This window comes from Schistocerca nitens, chromosome 1 (assembly GCF_023898315.1).
Source record: "Schistocerca nitens isolate TAMUIC-IGC-003100 chromosome 1, iqSchNite1.1, whole genome shotgun sequence".
NCBI classification, from domain to species: domain Eukaryota; kingdom Metazoa; phylum Arthropoda; class Insecta; order Orthoptera; family Acrididae; genus Schistocerca; species Schistocerca nitens.
The window spans coordinates 1285319436-1285332286 of record NC_064614.1 but is presented as its reverse complement, the minus strand read 5'-3'; positions in this window follow the sequence as shown (position 1 = coordinate 1285332286).

Below are 12851 nucleotides of genomic sequence, written 5' to 3'. Positions count from 1 at the left end.
AAGCGCACGCACTTCGAGCAGTCGATTTTGACCAGAAAGTCGCTCGTGTAAAACGGGCTTAAGGTTGCGAAAACTCTGGTATCATACTCTCTGAATCTTATCACCATCATAATAATAAATATCATTACCAATATGTTACCATAGGACAAAAGATGTAATTCGTTTTTCGATGGTGGTGCATTAAATGGAATTCTGTCGAACTCCGACATCTCGTGGTCGTGCGGTAGCGTTCTCGCTTCCCACGCCCGGGTTCCCGGGTTCGATTCCCGGCGGGGTCAGGGATTTTCTCTGCCTCGTGATGGCTGGGTGTTGTGTGCTGTCCTTAGGTTAGTTAGGTTTATGTAGTTCTAAGTTCTAGGGGACTTATGACCACAGCAGTTGAGTCCCATAGTGCTCCGAGCCATTTATTTGAACTCCGACATTTACGTAATTAGTACAATCAAGCTAAAAAGTTGCTGCAAAAATAATGTTTCGCATAAATTGAAAGTTACAACCCTTGAGCACAATCATAAAAGGGAGAACTTTAGAACTTGCTTTATTATACAGCCGAACAGGCACGTGCTGTATCATATAGAACCCACCACAACAAAACATTGTAAGAAGTTATCATTGAGACGGCTGTGTCATTAGAGAATGTGTGTAGGGCCCATTCATCCAGAAAAGCTATGCTGCCTTGCTAAAATTCCTGTCATTCGAAGACAAGTAAATTCTGAAATTCACTCTCAGTTTAGTTAACTACCCGCCAAGGTAGCAGAGAGCGCTAACACGCTGCTTCCTGGACTCGGGTAGGCGCGCCAGCCCCAGATCGAATCCACCCGGCGGATTAACGACGAGGGCCGGTGTGCCGGCCAGCCAGGATGTGTTTTTTTAGGCTGTTTTCCACATCGTGCTAGGTGAATACTGGGCTCGCCCCCACGTTTCCGCCTCAGTTACGCGGCTCGCAGACATGTGAACACATTCGCACTATTCCATGGAATACACCAGATGCAGACAGCTGGGGTACACTAATTCCTTCCCGGGAGTATGGGGTGGCCACAGGAAGGGCATCCGGCCACCCCTTCAAATTAACATGCCCCATCCGATTAACCAGCAGACCGCGCGAGTCGGGATTAATGCTTAGGAAAGAGAGACTCCCAGTTTAGTTAACAGCTAACAAGTTCACGACTGAAACTGAGAATGAGTTTCTTTAAGCCAATCGAGGCATTCACAGCTGTGACACAGCAGAAGAGATCAAAGACGTGGCTTCCTATGAGAAAGTATCTTGGTTTGCTGGTGACAGAGGGAATGGACAAAAATTAGGAAACTCCAAAAACACAACACGTTACCGTGCACAAAACGGTGTAGGCAAATCGTTGGCATTCGGAACAGCTTCCACTCTTCTCTAAATGGATAAGTACGGTCCTATGTGCTTCTCTGGTGGATCTCGTAATATTCTTCTTGCAGAATACTTGCAAGTTCAGTTATAGATGATGGAGGTGAATGGCGTTCACGCAACCTTCTCTCCAAACGCTCGATGATACTGTGATCTGGTTACTGTGGTGGTCAGGAGAGATGCGACATTGTATCCTCGTGCTCACAGAACCAATCTTCGACAATGAGAGCTGTGTGAAAAGGAGCCGTGTCATCTTGGAACACAGTGTCACCATTGGGGAATAAACATTGTACCATGAAATAGACCTGATCAGCCTAAATCGTCATATAGTTCTTGGCACTAATGGGGCCTCACAGAGTAACATGCCCCTCCCCCCACCCCCACCCCCCTCCAGAAACAGTACGATATAGCTGGCTGAATCATCACAGTACCCCTACCATGCTTCAGCCTTGGCACATAAACGCCTTGGAAAGTTGGAAGCAGCGCGAAACAAAAAGTATCCGACCAAATGGCTTTCTCCAATTGTTCCGAAGCCAAGGTTCAAATGGCTCTGAGCACTATGGGACTTAACTTCTGAGCTTAGAACTCCTTAAACCTAACAAACCTAAGGACATCACACACATCCACGCCCGAGGCAGGATTCGAACCTGCGAGCGTAGTGGTCACGCGGTTCCAGACTAAAGCGCCTAGAACCGCTCGGCCACACCGGCCGGCCCAAAGCCAAGGTTTTATGGTTTCAGCAACACTTTTTTCTGTTGTGGATACTTACATCACTGGTGATTTGTTTTGGTATTCCAGTTCGCCTGTAATTCCATGCGTAAGGAGCTTCCTTTGTGTCATTTTGGTGCTCACAGTGTTCATGAGTGCGAATTCTGTCCTGCAGTGACTTCTGCAGTTCTCATCTTCTATTCTTTGTCACAAATCTCTGCAACGACCATTTGTCAACATCACTCAACACACACTTCCGCCTCCATTATACTTTAGTAGATGATGGTTTTCCGCTTTTCCCTGTAAGTGGTATAAATCTTCGAGATGGTGCCTCTTGGAACACCAAACACTTCATCCATCTTAATTACAGAAGCATGCACCATACGAGCACCAACAATTCCTTTTAATTCACTTAGCTCTGATAAAATGTACTCGCAACACAGTTCTGACCACTTGCGAAGTATTAAGTACATTACACATGTACCATCTGTCTCCAACCCAACAGCACAATCTATAGGTTTAGCTTGTTAGTGAGTTAATTTTGGGGGGGGGGGGACTAAACATTGAGGTCGTTGGTCCCATCGGATAAGGGAAGCGATGGAAAAGGAAGTCAGCCATGCCCTTTCTAAGGACCCATCCCAGGATTTGCCTGAAGAAATTTATGAAAATCACAGAAAACCTAAATCAGTGTGGCTGAACATGGGTTTTAACCGTCGTCCTCCCGCCGATTGCGACTCCAGTGTGCTGACCACTGTGCCACCTCGCTCGGTACAGGTTTGGCCGCCATCTGCATATATGTTCAAGCATGCATTCCTCATGGTGTTTCCATATTTTTGCCCAAATCCTACACCACAAGATGACCTTGTGACCAGACAGCAGGAGAATGGACTACCTGGAACTCACTGAGCTGTGTCCATTCTTGTGTGACAAGGCCCAACAATTAAGACCAGACATCGTTTGTCACTGTGGTGTCTATGTTCTGTGAATGCGGGGCTCAACTCTAGCTCCTTCTAGTGGTGCATACTATGCCCAGTCTCATGCAACATGGAGAGCACTGGGTCATGCTATGGTCAGTGCACTTTCCAAGTTCTGGTCTTCGTTTTTTTGGTTCACAGTGTCTACGTTTGCTCGTTGTACGTTTCCTTCTTGTGCGTCAACAAAAATTGAAAACAAATGCATTCAGCAGCGTCGTTGTTCAGTTAACATCCCAGCACTCAGATGAAATGATTTGCGAAATACAATCAGAATCAGTGGAACTCCGAGAGGAGCGTCATTTGGAAGCCGCTCTGCCCCCCTCTCTCAGCTGGCATCTAGAGTGAGTAGGGCTGCACTGGAACTCCTGGGGCACAGTTGTGATGGGTGCTGATGTCTGTGGCAGAAGTCGAAGGCGCTACGCCAGCATGTGGCTGGGGAGCGTCCCCCAGCCTCGCCACCTCCAGCTCGCGACCACCACGGGGCGCCGTCATCACCGTCGGGGCAACCGGCGCTGCCTGCAGTTGTGCTCCAGACCCCAGGTTCTTCAGCGTGGATCCGCCATCGCAATATGACCAGCTGTACAGGCTCACGGTATGTCCTGTCATCGGGCCACCAGTCCACCCCTACAACGATACTTACTTCAAACTGTTTCAATGGGTTCATATAATTTACCTGTTGCCTGTCATGTCACTTGGTGCCGATTTTTACTCTGTATCGTCAATTAAACTAGTATATGATGTATTTGAAATGTTTTTCCTTGTGCACCTTTGATGCTCACCATCAGTGAAACTAGACACTGATGTAGAAATTTCAACCGTATTCCTGCTTAAACGACACAACTGCCTTGCAAAGAATCTCTTCCGTTCTCAAGGAAAGGCGGTGGTTATCTTGAAAGACAATGGAAATAAATTTCAAAACATAATATTGATTCTCGCGTTCTTATTTTGCGAGAGTTAAAAAATAATCCAGAACTACTGAAGCAGCTTTATGGACATGAAGTGGGTGGAGGTACTCTAAATGGAACTAACGAAAATGGAATGATGTCAGTCAAGTATTTCGCAAGTGATGTCATGAAAATTTGCGCCGGGTTGGGAGCTGAACCCTGCATCTTGTGCTTTCTGTGGTCTTAATAATGAAGAATTACTAGGAGATGGGACATCATATACAGAAAACCAAGGAGAGGTTCCTTAATTTTATTTTTCGCTTATCAATGCAAAGAGCAAGCATCAACATAGACAATGGGTACGAAGCCAAGTCTATGAAAGCACATTTTGGTGAACCCAAGGAAGTGCAAAAAGTGAGGGGGGAATCTGGGTTCGTATATCAGCTTGGCACTAATTTTTAAATAATCACAAAATATTCGTCACATTCAGTTTCATCATTTTCTGCACATATTTCTCTGTTAGTCTTTCAAGTCACTGCATTTCATTCTATCAGTTTGTATCAATTCCATTCATTTCGTGTCAGTGACATTAAATGTGCTGGTATAAATCTATTGTAAGCTACTCCATCAAAACAAGTCTCCGAAGGTCCAGCCGTACCGACGGACCACCGTGTCATCCTGGGCCGACAGGAGTCACTGGAAGCACATTTTGAGGGGCATGTGATCAGCATACCACCTTCCCAGCTGTCATCAGTTTTCTTGACCCACGCCAGAACTTTTGAATGAAGTAGCTCCTCAACTGGCCTCACAAGAGCTGAGTGCATCCCACTTGCCAACATCGCTCAATAGACACGAATGGTCCCCCATCCAAGTGCTAACCAAGGCTGACAGCGCTACACTTGCACGAGCTGATGGAGACTGTTGTTACTACCGCAACAACGCTGTTGATAGTGTGACGAGCTATGGTCCTTCATTATTCCCATTCCTCTGGTTGTCCTATTCCAGAAATGGGAAACATCTGCCTCTGTGCCTGTCTGAGCTTCTGAAGTGTCCTAGGGGTGTGAAGACGTCCAGTGATACGTCGACCGAGAGCATCCCAAATGTGCTCGATGGGGTTTAGGTATGGAGAACAGGCAGGGCACTCCATTCGCCTGATATCTTCTGTTTCAAGGTACTCCTCCACAATGGCAGCTCAGTGGGGCCGTGTTTTATCACCCATCAGGAGGAAGGTGGGACCCACTGCACCCCTGAAAAGGCAGACATACTTGTGCAAAATGACGTCCCAATACACCTGACGTGTTACAGTTCCTCTGTCAAAGACATGCAGGAGTGTACATGCACCAATCATAATCCCACCCTACACTATCAAACCACAACTTCCATACACGTCCCTTTCAGGGACATTAAGGGTTTGGTATCTGGTTCCTGGTTTGTGCTAGATGAATCACTGTTCAGACTATACCTGGACTCATCCGTGAACATAACCTGGGATCACCGTTCCAATGACTATGTAATGTGTTCTTGACACCAGGTTTTATGGGCTCTGCTGTGACCAGGGATCAGTGGAATTCACCTTGCAGATCTGCAGGCGAATAAACTGTGTCTGTTTAGTTGTCTGTAGACTGTGTGTCTGGAGACCCAAGCAAGGATACCTGAAGTACTTTGTGGCTGTCTGCAGGAACTGATGGTGGGACATCCGTCTTCTTGTGGTGTTGTACACTGTACTGTAACGCCTTGGACGCATTTCCTGTCTACTGGAATCATTGCCATAATCTCGAGATCACCCTTTGTTGCACACAGAGGTCCCATGCTACGACCTGCTGTGTTTGACCAGCCACAGTCGCCCTAGTATTCTACCTCTCATAATGTCCCCAATATGTGTTCATTGAGCCATTTTCCACATACAGTCGCCATTAGCACGTTTGAAAACGTCTGCACACTTACTCACTGCACCATACTCTGACATGCACCAACACACCTCTGCATATGTGGACTGCTGCCAGTGCCACCGTGTGATGACCACAGGTCAAATGCACCGCGCGGTCATACCCTGAGGTAATTTAAACCAGCAAACCACCCACTAGAGCATTGTTTCACAGCATTATTCTTAATTTATGAGCATGAGTGTAGTTTCTGTTGCCCTTAGACCTTTGGTAATCATTACTGGCATAAGTGCCTCACTGTCAGTGACCTCAGTTTCAACATGAACATTACACAAAGCAATGTCTAATAAGAGACACTTAATCACTATCACAATACAAATTATGCAATGATTTTCAAACTCATCACTGTATTTGTACAAATTATAAATACAAAACTTCCTGGCAGTTCAGAACTGTGTCCCAGATCAGGAATCAAAGATGGGAGCTTCACTTTTCACAGACAAGTGCCACTGATTAAGGGATCCAAACTAATCTTATGACTTGCCCTCACAGCTTCATTTCCACTAGTACCTCATCTCCTACCTTCCAAACATCACAGAAGTTATCGTTACATCACTGCTAGCTGTTTTATTTTCTTTCTGTTTTTTATTGCAACTGCCCTTTTATGGACATCCAAAAGTGAAGTATTCAACTGATTCAGCATTGTGCAAACAGCTTCCTTGCAATCAAACTCTCTCACCTGCCATGTTTAGTGTTCCCAAGGCAACAGGGCCTATATTTAGCACTTTTTCATGTCATCAAAGTCAAAGTAACATTTCATGTATCAATTTTAGGCAATGAAAACCTCTTAACGCCATCTGTCTGTGAAAACTCTTAATTCCAGTAACCAGTAACTCCATAATCAAAGAGAGATTTAAAACTGCACGGATTTCTCTCCTCTGTCAATAACTAGACTTCTACTATATAGTTACACATATAGCAACATTCTGTACCACTTTATAGTATTTTTAAGATTCCATATTTGGTTAAACTGCAAAATTTAACAAAATGTAGTTATGAGTTTTCATTGCCTGATATTTCACTTTTCCTTTGTAAATTCTCTTTCCAGCTCAAGATATTTGTTCTTCAAATCCTAGAAGAAGAGTTTGTGATGCGATGGATCCTCCAGCATACACAGCCACTGTACAGCAACTTTGATGGAAACATGGACTGCTGCATAGTACTTAGAGAAATACTGAAGGAATTATGTTTGATTCTCAAGATGTCAAAACATGAAACCTTGGGTGACTATTACCATTGTAGTTGTTCATTTCTTCAAGACTAGTCTCATGCAGCTCTCCTTGTGAGTCCAACCAGTGCAAGCTTCTTCATCTCTGCAAAACTACCACATACATGTATCTGAACCTTTTCTTTACTGAAGATGTCATCTCCATCAGTTATATCTGTCCCTCGCATTGCCCTCCATTACCAAACTAAATACTCAATGATGGCTCTCATTGGGTCCTTTCAACTGAACACTTTTTTAAATCAAGTTATGCCATATATTTTCTTTTTACCCAGTTCAATTCAGTATCTGCTATCTTGTAATTTGATCTACCCCATTCTTACATAGTACCACATTTCAAAATCTTTTAGTCTCTTCTCTTTGTAAACTGCTAATTGTCCATATTTCATGTACTACACAAAAATACATCAAGGAAAGTGCCTGGCATTTAAACTTATACTGGATGTTAATCTATTCCCCTCTTTCATAAACATTATTCCTGCTATTACCAGTCTGCATTTGATCACCCCTCTACTTTGAAAACCATTTCACTGCCCAAATAGCAAAACTCACAATACTCGTAGTGTCATTTCCTAACATAATCCCCTGATTTAATTTGCCTATATTCCATTACCTTGTCTTGCTTTTGTTAATGTTCATCTTCTCAGGATACTGTCCACTGCACTCAATTGCACCCCCAAGTGCATTGCCATCTGATGACTATAATGTCACCTGTAAACCTCAAAGTTTGTATTTATTCACCCTGAACTTCAATCCCCTTTCCAATTTTCTCCTCAGTCTCCATCACAGCTTGCTCAACTTTTATCTTTTTGTTGTAGAATCTTAGAACATATTCTGATCTCAAATGTAAGGAAGAATCTATAACATAATTACTTCCTCCATGATAATCAGTAGCATTGATCAAATGATATCCAACTCACATGTTTCTTACTTGACATACTGAAAGCCACAAGTCAATGATGCAGTACTTGTCCATTTCAGAAACTTGTAAGACTCCGTACCATATCTACACTTAGTATCAAAAGTACGATCATTGGAGAATAAGGCAAAATTTATGACTAGATTGCATCAGAGTAACTTGCTGTGTGCTTCCTATCAAAGAATCCTCAGAGTTATTGAAATATGTAGAAGTGAATTCAGGTGTGAGCTAGGAAAATATTTTGGGACCCTCATTGTTAATATTGTATATTAATGACCTCATTGACATTAGTAACCTCAGGCTTCTCATGGATGATGCAGTTATCTGTAATGAAGTATTGTCTACAAGAAGCTGCTCAAATATTCAGTCAGACCTTTAAAATATCTAAAAGTAGTATATAGCCTGGCAACTTGTTTTAAATTTTTGCAATGTAAAAATTGTGCACTTCACAGAATGAAAATATGTAGCATCCGCTGACTATAGTATCAATGAGTGGCAGTTGGAATGTGTACAGATAAATGGTTGTAACAATCTTTATGGATACAAAATATGAGGGTGATTGAAAGGGAAACCTTAGAAGTTCAACAAAATTTTGGGAAGGTGTGTGATGGGGTTGGTAGGTGGCAGTAGTGTTCCTTGGGGTTCAGAAAGACTGACAGAAGACAGCACCATCCACAACAAGATGGCCACCCCTCTGTCAACATTCACTGCAAATGAGCAGCAATCCGTGATGCACATTTTCCGTAGAGAAGGTGTTAAATCAATTGAAATTCATGCACAATGACACTGCAGTACAGTGGTGTGTGTTTGTGTTTGTGTACGAATGATGTAGGATGTTTAAAAGTGGTCTAATTTCTGTTGAAGATGCCCCATACCACTGCTCACTTACCATGTAGTAATGGGCAAGAACATCTCATTAGAGGAGGAGCTTGCAAAGTATAATGGACACCTAACTCTGAAAATAATAGCTACAAGTTTGGAGATTAATATTGGCTCAGCACAGAATGTTGTTCACAATGTACTGCACTTTGATAAGATGTTTTCAAGATGGATGCCATGTCAGCTGACTGCTGAACCAAAAGAGTATCACATCAGTGCCTATGAAGAACTTTTGCATCATTTCTACATTGAAGGTGACTCATTTCTGGGAAAAAATGTGACAGGCAATGACACTTGGGTCCACTTTTGCAAGTCAGAAACAAAAAATTCAAACAAGGAACCATGTCACAGCTCATCCCCAAAACTAAAAGAAATCCATACTCAGCTGTCTGCTGGAAAAGTCATGCTCATTCTCTTCTGGAATGAAAATGGAGTAATTTTAGAGCATTATGTGGGTAGTGGAGTGACGTTAACCAGAACTACTTATTCAGACATGCTGAAAAATTAACTTCACTCTGCAATCAGTAGTAAATGATGAAGATTTTTGTCTTCAGGAATACTGCTACAGCATGAAAATACCCATTTGCAGACAGCCCATAATGAAGTTGAGACTATTAGGGAAATAGAATTTGAATGTCCGATACATGCTCCTCATTCAACAGACATCACTCCTAGAGACTCATCTGTTTGATGCACTCTCACAAGCAATGGCAGGCAAGTATTTCAGAAATGATGAAGAGATCAAAACCATAGTGCACAACTGGCTACACACATGACCCAAATAATTATTTCATCGTAATATTTATACACTTCCACATTTGTGGAATACATGCTTTCAACAGCGGGGAGCCTACATAAAAAAATACACATAAATGTTTTGTTCACTGTTCCAATTAAAAATATTATAAGGCTTTTAAGGTTTTCATTTGAATCAATCTCATAGAACCATCAACATAATGAAATGCCAATGGATGATGAGGCTTTTGTCCCATCTACCTAACCATGGTCTGTAGTTTTCTCATCTGATGATGACTCAGATGTGATGGATCCACAATTACTTCAATTACTTACTCCTTGCTGCCATACAGATGTGTTTGTTCCTTCTTTCTCATGTGCTTCTTTGAGAGTTAGAGCAGGTGGCGAGGACTCAATTAGCTGCACCAGTATTTCTTCAAATACATCAGCACACAGATGTCTGAACTCATCTCTGTCTGTATGAAGAAGATGTGATTCGTACATACAGTGAACTCATTAAACACCACAGCTGAAAAATTACATGTATTTTTTAGAATACCTATTAAGATGTCTTGTCTTCAGTATCCTAAAGAGAACACATCATCCACTATATGAAAGTATAACAACTTTTCCTTGTACCATGCTGTAGTTAAATACTGTACCAGTTTCCTTTTCATTACTAGTTTACAAATATAAAACCTGTGCATCATAAACTTCCATTTTTATCATCTGGTTGCCTCAAATGGCGCTGTTCCGCTTACAACATTCTTTTCAGAAATCTAACCATTAATTTTTTAAAATAACATTTCATTAACATTGTTGGTCAACTGATTCAAAATAACAGATATATTACTGAAGATGAATAAAGGTATTTTTCTGCTAGTGGAGAAGGCTTTAAGCCTACTTTTGGACTATCCTTATTTAATTGTGTGTTCATAAACTCTGAACCAACCTGACCAAAAGTTAGTCATGTCCTCCTTGCCATAGCACTTCACGAATTCCCATTACTTCTAGCTTTAACATACCCCTTTCTTTACATTTTTAAATTCAGTAATGTCACAGCCTGAATTAAGGCCCAAACAATCCATACATCAACTCTTAGAGTGACAGCTTCCTTTTTCCTCAACATGACATTCTCATTAGCAGTCCCTACCTAAAAATACAAATTTTTTTTAAATTTTTTAAAATTTTTTGGAGGGAGGGAAGGAGGGGGGGGGGCTATTTTACCTGCAGAATATTTTATCAATAGGATGCCCTGTGATTAAGTCATGCAGTAGACCTGCATGCTTACAGCAGAAGTATTGGCTCTAATTTTCCCTCACTTTCACACACTTGCAGTACCAGAACATCAAGGGCATGCAGGCTGACTTCACATGATTGAATGATCTGGTCATGTAGACTGTTGCCCCTGCAACTACTTGAAAGGGCACTCTCCTCCTTCAGCAGCCATGGATTAATCTGACCTCTTTCTATTGTTGAGGTACCTAAGCCACACCACCTAGACAAGGACCATGGTTCATGACTGCCTTCAGCGACCACTGTAGCAGAATATACTTAATGATTTCTTACGAAGACACAAATTCTGTTCATATGCCAATGACAATAGTGGCAATGAAGTTAGCACATATACATTAGCATTAAATGAAGTGGATTTAGGAACAAATATTTAATGTGTATATGCCATATGCCATCTAGGTGCAGTGGAGCATTATTAATCCTTTCACTGCTAGAGACGTACTCTTTGTATTCTGTGATGAGACAGCTTTTGTTTTGGCTGCACTGCTCACCAACTGCTGGTGTCTGTACTGAGAGACGGCATTCTGGCTGATATGAAATACTTATCCAACCTTTTGTAAAATATCAGGTGAAAAAAATTGACTTTTGTACATCTTACAGTCTGATATCTTCACTCCAAAAAGAACTGTGTTCCTTTTCATTATTCATCATTCTGTGTTGCAACAAATTAAGTAAGTAAAACATTGCATGAAATTTTAAAGAGTTAACAGAAGTAGAATTGCACTGCATAATTTTGTGCATTGTTGATCTTATCAACATTTCATTCACTACAGTGGATGGGCTAAGATACTGAGATTTTATTTAAAATTCAGGGGAGAATTGTATCTCATTTTGTTCTCTAGTTATTAAGTTTTATATCTGGAAGTTCTTCACATGCATCATGCATATCCTTGTACATCACAAACTGTGTGGTCCTAACAGTTATTTTATCTCAAATGGTTCGATATATTGAAGCAAGGTTTTTTGCAAATGATCACACACAATGAGACACATATGTTTTACAGTAAATACTTGTAACTTCTTTATTTTGCAAGATACAGAAGTAACTCATCCACAGCAGTGAGATGACAGCAGCTTAGTGCACGTTCAGTGATCCACAACACTGTAGGAGAACCTGAGTGTGCAAGTACACGATTCCACAGAAACTAGGAAATGGTATAGCAGGATGTGTATATGTGGCAGTGAGATGACAGCAGCTTAGGGCACGTTCAGTGATCCACAGCACTGTAGGAGAACCTGGGTGTGCAAGTGCACGATTCCACAGAAACTAGGAAATGGCATAGCAAGACGTGTATATGTGCCCACAGCAGTGAAAGGGTTAAGGGAAATGTATTGTGTTTCAGCGTGTATCGGGGTGGAGATGGAAAAGTGTGAAGGTGGTAGTGTGAGAAGAGGTACACTACCAGATTGTGAGTGTGCAGTTTGCTCATTTGCAAGCCTTCATATTTAAGGCCAAGCAGCTGATTCCCCAATTTAGGTACCTCACTACATCACAAGAAGCAACTCCAGGTCATTTCAGAAAGCTGTATCTACACTCCACAGCCCAATTTACAAATCACCAGTGACACTGAGTGCAGAGGTGTCTGGAGTTGTCTGTTTCCCACATAGTACATTGACACTACATGGTATATGGGACTGAATTTGTTAATAGCAAAACAATAAATACTATGGCAGGATCTACATACATCTCTGCACACTGTTCTGCACTGCCATGAGGGAAATTGATTCTTCGTCATCCTGTATGGCAAGTGCTGCTCTTTTCAGTTTACAGGCAGATATACCTTCCCAGCACTTCCTCTACAGTTCTCTTACACACAAATTTCTTCCATTTAGGAATTGCTGGCACTCACAGAATGAGTTGAGAACAACAATCTGCTGTAATGTGTTGTTTGAAGTATGTCAAAATACGTGAAGTT